The following is a 7,289-nucleotide window of genomic DNA, read 5'->3' as shown; positions in this document are numbered from 1 at the left end:
ATATATCGGAAGAAATGAATTATTTTAAGATTTAATTAAAATTATACCGTAGAAAATCATTAGATAGACAGGTTAGTGTTAACACGCCGGCAGCGCATGCGTGATGAAATCAGCTGTCTTCGTTACATGTAAAACGGTTTATTTTTTTATGAAATTCTATTATTTATTATAAGGACTTTCGTATAAAATCTTTATTACTATAACATAGTAGTCGATATGCAGCGAATTTACAGATTATTCAATTCTTATTATGCCGAAACCATCCTAATTATACCACGTCAGATTTTCGGTGCATATTAACTGTGGTGGTGATAGTGACGGTAAGTTTAGTGATGGATAAGCAATGGTACGTTTATAAATATACGAAAATATCTATTTAGTGACAGTAAAATATTCGATGTAAAGTGTAAACGTGGGCATTCAAAAAAAGATTTGTTGTATAACATGCGTGCATTGGACACTACTTTTTTTTTTATATCAGTTGCTTTCAGGCAAGTACTTGTTTCGGTAATATATATACTAAAATTGGAACAATACACAGAAGATTAGCATGGCCCTGCGGAAGGATGACACGCAAAATCGTGAAGCGTTCCACATTTCTCGGAACAGGTTCGAGAAAAGAGGAACCAAACCCGCTCTCGCGTGGAAAGGCGGTTTCCGCGAGCGCGCCACAGACTCGCCGTTGCGCCTGCGAGACATTAGTCCGATTGTGTGATCCGGATAATGTCCTGCGAAGAGTCCCTGGTGGGTGTGGCAGTCCCCGCCCTTTGCCGACCCGCCGCCAGGTGGACCGCGGGCAGCCGGGCGACGGCCCGATTGCATAGGAGATCGCGGTCCAGAGTGGACGTCGTCGCGTGGTGGTCGCGCGGCGTGGTTGAAGGTAGAAAAGAAAGAACCATGATGGGCGATGACGGGCCCGTTGGCGACCGGTCGAGCCGCAGAGAGCACTGGAGTCTTGGGTGAGTGCCCACCATGCCTGACTTCTCGGTGCCTCCTTGGACGGAGGGGAAGGCCACCGCGGGGGTTTTAGCCGGTACAAATCGGGCATAACCCCGTTCCTCCCCTCAGGAGGACAGGGTATCTTGTCGAAGATTTCCTCTGCGTCAACCCCCCCAAAATCAGTTCCGCCCCCAGGCAAGTATTTTGTCTTTTTTCTCATACATGGACAATTCACGTGCACATATAAGTAAAAATTTGCCTCGCGCTGCATTTTGATAGTATTAGTGTAGTATACATTTAACCGGCATATTTTACCTAAACGGAAAAAAGTTAAAAAGTATGAGGTTACTATTATTTTTCTTTTTACAGGTATTTTTTCAAACAAAATAACAGTATCGAATTACTAAATTTGATATCCAAAATTGTGTATGTATAAATAAATAATATTTAACAGATATTATTATGGTTTATGTTTATAGTGCTTATTTAACAAGTTCAAATAAAATTTATTGTCTGTAATGTCTTATGTATCATAATTTTTTAAAGAAATTGCACGAATCAAAAAAATATGTATAAAAATATGATATATTAAATAAATGTGTTAATAAGCATTTACTTTTAACAATGTTTGCCGCCTAAATTATGGTTAAACTTTTCAAAATTAAGTATAATAGAACTTTATAAGTGATTATAAATTGTTATGTTATAAAATGGAAACTGTTAATTACATATTGTTTCTTAGTTTATATTCTATTTTTAATTTATATATTAAAAGTGGTATTTAATATTTTTATTTTCCTTATATACTTTTATTAGTTGTTAAAATCTATTATTTAATTATACATAATAACAATAAACTTTTGTATGCATAATATGTTTATATTAAAATTTTTTATTTGCTTGTGATAATTGAATGAAATAATTATTATATTTATTTGCAATTGGATAATTGTAAGGTAATTTTGTATTGCACAGTGTTGTTTGTATGGTTGATATTTTCTTATATTTGAGATAGTCTGTGTCTCTTATTTTTTATTGGCTATAATTACTATTTCATACATAAAGTAAATTATACAAGAGTAAAAAGAGTAAAACGTACAATCTTTTTGTTTTAAATCGTGTATAAAAATATTTTAAAATAGAGGTATCTGAATTTTCATTTAAGAAATTCTTGTAATGTCTCAAATAAAATATTTAAATTTACTGAAAATTCTAGATTAAATTTTGGAATAAAAGGTACATATTTCTTTAAATTAATTTAGTATTTCTTTTTTTTTATTATGTAATACTTCTTTATTTACAGTGCTCCTTCAGTGCTTCTTCAAAAATAAGCTAGACTTTTGAAATTTATTATAATAATACAATGAATAATATAGGCATTGGTGATTTAGATGTAGCTATTATACCAATTACAAAACTACATGATATACGCAAATTGGAAACCAATTATAAAGATCATTATTATCAAGTAAGTATTAAAAATAAGAAAATATTATGTATTCAATTTATTTATTGTTTTATATTTTATAAAAAATTTATTGATATTTAATAATATAAAATGTGCAAATGTTTGGTTCCCGGAATGCGCAGTCTGACTCTCGGAATAGCTGGTCAGGTTCTCGAAAGGTATAGGTGAAAATATATCTTCGGTGAAAAGTTTCACTCTAGAATTAGTGGTAACGTTCTCCAACGTTTGATTCTCAACTTTAATATTCATACCGTGAATTAAGGTGTCTATTGCCAATAATTTGCATGTTAATGGAATTAAATAATAAGAAATTATATAATACCTCAAATTCTCCGTCTTAAATATTTAATATTAATAGCCTTGGTGCTCACTGGTAACCTTTTATTTGTTCCCTACGTCTTATGTACTTGCTTCACTTTCTTATTTCTTTTGTCTTTCATTTATTCAATAAGCTTCTTATTTTTATCTTTTATATTTTCATTTTTTCATTTCTTTATTATTATTATTATTAATTTTTATCCCTTGTGGAAGTTAATGATAATTCAATATACGAAGCGATTTTTATTTTTCTCTCGATGCAAATGACGCCCTTCTGAAAACTTGTAGATTTACAAGAGTGCAAAATATTATTTATGCACATCCTAGAGTAACACCCGCCTCCGCTGCTTGTCTTATTTTATAAACTTTATATTGCCATACACGAATTAGCATAAAATATTTCTTATAAACAAGATAGAGGAATCTAACCCATTTGACGATGATTGCCGTTACATGGTCAAGAAAAGCTCGTTTGATACCTTCGATCCATTGCGAGCATTCAACTTGAAATTCTTTAAATCATTGTGTTTGTTTATTAAAAAAACTAAGCAATTAGTTTTTTCTTCATACAATTCTCGAATACCATCAAGTTACACACATATTCGAAATGAAAAGCCGTGGCCTACAACTCCTTGTCTCCTTGTTGCGCTCAACGTTACAGATGCTTTATATAGTATATTAAGGAATGTGGCTTGCACAAGATATAAATTGAATAAGCATTTTGTAAATAGAATAAATACAATCATAGGGTTGAACGTATGGAAATAAAGTCACATACGACGCACACAAGTGCATATCAGACGAATCAGTAAGACAGTGTATGATAACATATCTATGAAAGAAGACTCTTCTTTTACAAATTTTGTTGATTGAATGTAAAATTGAGATGTTCAATATAAGTTGCATCAAATTATTGAGAGAAAGAAAACGACTTCCTATGGTCGATGAAAACAAAAAGCTATTGAATAATGAATACGAAATATACCAGAAAAAGGGAGATTTGGAAAATTTATAGGAGAACTCATACTACAAAAACTCGAGGATTCCGATTTTTTAACGAATGGTAAGTCGGTCTAATGAACATTATCGAGGACTTGGTGTTCACACAGTCTACTCGCTCTGTTTTAGTACTTTTATAAGAATATAATACATGGGCAGCAAGTGCTTAGAATACTAGCAAGGGATCCGTCAATTTTTATATATAATATATATTTTACTATATATTTTATTATATATTTTATTATATATTATATATTATATATTATATATATATTCCATTAAATAGCATAATAGGTTACTATAATAAATTACACATAGACGGGCACAAGTTAGAAGTGAGATTTATAGTGAACAATTTATTTGTAGAAAGTCCATCGTTTAATAAATGAGAAATATATAATAGGAGTATCAAATTTGTACAATACCTAACGAGTGATTTGGAATATGCACATAACAACGGGCTAAGAGGAGAGTGTGAGATGATTGATTTATCGAAGGAGACATTTGATTTATCAAATCTAGACGAAAATACGGATTATACTTAGAGAACTCAAAGTCTGTTAGTATACGATATTGGCTTCCTTATCTATGCGAATGCCTGTTTCAAATTACTACCAGATGAATTGACAAATGTTTTCATAAAGATTTTGAGTTGCAATGAAAGATAATGCTTGAACCAAAATGTAGCGAGTTAGTCCTAAAAAATTCCGCATCTTGCAGAGGATACAAATTTTATAAATTGCGGTATTATTCGTATACGATTAGGTGAAAAACATTCAACGTTTAATTTTCTTAGCGAAATATATATATATATATATATATATATATATATATATATATATATATATATATATATGGGTACCTTAAAGATTAAGCATAAAGATTTTTTAAGGGAAATTTTACTAATTTACGTAGGAATCAACGATATTATATTTATAGAAGCTGTTTCTAACGAGGTAACGTATTTTGCTATTGAATTATTTAAAAACGGGTAAAAAGTACCCGCGAACAAATATTTATCGAGTTTCGATCAGATCTCATAATTCAAGAAATTTAATTAGTATATTAAGTGCATTACAGAATGCTAATGTTGGTCAGGAATACGATGACGAAGAATTCATTGACAAGTTGACTTATATAACAAATAGTATACTGTAAGACTATTAACTTCTAATGTAACAATATATAAAGTGGAATATACATTGTAACATGACAATGTGAAATAAGAGCTAGATCCATATAATAGAGAATCTCTTGACGATGCTAAAGTGTGTATAAAGGAATTAAGAAAGGAAGTTAGTTAAAGGATTAAAAGGTGTATCACGGTTAAATTATATTCCGTTATATACGTTAAAAGTCCAATATTTATATATTGATATATTAGGGCGATGGAGTCTATAAAAAAAGCATTTATAATCAACTTTAGTCCTTTCCGTAGTAAGTGATAATAAAATTTTTACAATTTTGTTTACAACTTAATACAAACTGTTGTCACGTAAGACATACACTTGTTAATCCTTAACTATGTATTTGCTGTTAACTATGTATTTCAAAAGCGACCAGCGTTATGGTACGATGTATTCAATACGAAGTAAGTCTAGTGGAGCAAGTTGCGATATATCAAAAGATATTTAAGTATGTGTAAGCTTGCTTCTTCTCTCACGATGTTTATGAATATCCTACTTTGCGTTTGTAGTTCACCTTATTGCCTTTTATTAGAATCTTTAACTCGTTGTTATACTCTTTAATCTAGGTCCTTTTGTTCGCCGATAGTGAAATTTGTCTCCATCCGCAACTGCTAACAAAAATAGTTGTATTATTTATAAATAAGGTCTAATCCTTTCATTAAAGTCAATATTTAATTATTGTCTTTCAGTACATTTCAAAAAATCAATGACGACATAAATATTTTAATACGTTTCTTTAATTTATTTTAGGAATCATTATTCTCATGCATACTTCATTGAATGTATTTCAAGTGCATAAATGATAGCGATGAAGCTGAGACTTTTCGTCTCAGAAGAATTCGTACAATATATTGCACATGAAACGAATGATTATTGGTCAAAAAAAGAAAACAACGATATGAAGGATGTAAACGGAACAACAGTATCCGAATTCTACTGTTTTTCGCTCTTTCATTTCTTATGACACGTAATAAGAAATTATCCCTGGTGGAATATTGGAGTAAACACATACTTCTGCGTAGTGATGTCTTCGGAGAAATTATGTCTAGAGATCGAGATTTGAAACTGTTAGAGATGCTACATTTCAGCCATGATGTTAGAGCCACCAATGATCGGATATATAAAATAAGGAACATCATTGATATGCTCCGAAAAGCATTTAGAGAATCATTCTATCCCTATCAAAAATTATGCATTGACGAGAGTTTGCTTTTGTATAAAGGGCGACTATCCTTTAAACAATATATTCCTTCGAAAAGAAGTAGATTCGGCATTAAATCGTTTATACTTAGTGATTGCCGAACAGGGTTTGTGCAAGATATTATTGTGTATGCCGGATCATCGACCAAAGTCAATAGCGAAAATAAGGAAATTGGGAAGTCGGGGGCAATAGTAGAAACACTTATAAAACCCTACTTAGGAAAAGGCCATACCCTGTTCGTAGATAACTGGTATTCCAGTCCAGCCTTGTTCAATTTATTATATAACAGCTACAAAAATGCATGCGGAACTGTAAGGAAAAGGCGTAAAGGAATGCCGAAGATTCGTGATAGACTAAGAAAAGGAGATCTTTTCGGTCATTAAAAAATTTACTAGTTATAAAGTGGGCGGACAAAAAGGATGTATACATGCTGTCTACCATGCATACATCAGAATTTACAACGGTTTCTAAGCATGGCGGAAAAAAAATTACTCAAAAACCTCTCTGCGTATCAGATTACAATGATTCTATGGGTGCCGTCGAAAAAGCAGATATGGTAATCAGTACTGTCAGTTCAACGCGCCAATCCCTAAAATGGTACCGCAAATTTTATTTCCATTTATTAGACATATGCATGTGGAATGCGTATTGTCTGTATAAACATAAAATCAAAGAAGCCATTTCTATGGCCAAGTTTCAGTTAGAATTAATCAGGGAAATACTGGAAAAATATCATAAAACTACTAATTATCATCAGCGAACAGCCAATAATAATCCATTACGATTAATAGAGCGACATTTTCCTTCACTCTATGTATCAGCTGGAAAAAACCGAAAGAGAAGGTGCGTTGTCTGCAGCGCAAATGACAAAAGACGCGAGTCTAGATTCGAATGCCAAAATTGTAATGTAGGTCTCTGCGTCGACCCTTGTTTTAGAATTTATCATTCTCGATTAAATTACTAAAAATTATAATCTAATGTCTAAGTACCACAAATTGTATTTTTACTTATAATAATATAATAGCAAAATTTGTAAATATTTAAATAACTGAATATTCATGCAATATACCCATTTTCATGTTTTTCCTATAATACGATGAAACAGTTGTTATGTAGCTCTTTAAAAAGTGTACATACAAGTCAATCACAAAGTGGCGCTGAAAAACGTTAGTCCGAA

The 7,289-nt window shown here is 31.6% G+C and overlaps 1 non-coding gene across 1 annotated transcript; it reads left to right on the top strand.

Annotated features, from left to right (window-relative positions):
- The first annotated feature begins 495 nt into the window (after positions 1–495).
- Positions 496–601, top strand: LOC143220631 (U6 spliceosomal RNA). The gene has a single exon (XR_013011650.1). It is a non-coding gene; the product is annotated as a U6 spliceosomal RNA (small nuclear RNA).
- Positions 602–7,289: the final 6,688 nt, after the last annotated feature.

Source organism: Lasioglossum baleicum, unplaced genomic scaffold (genome assembly GCF_051020765.1).
Source record: "Lasioglossum baleicum unplaced genomic scaffold, iyLasBale1 scaffold1330, whole genome shotgun sequence".
Taxonomy (NCBI): domain Eukaryota; kingdom Metazoa; phylum Arthropoda; class Insecta; order Hymenoptera; family Halictidae; genus Lasioglossum; species Lasioglossum baleicum.
The sequence above is the reverse complement of the archived record's forward strand: the minus strand, read 5'-3'. Positions and strand labels throughout refer to the sequence as shown.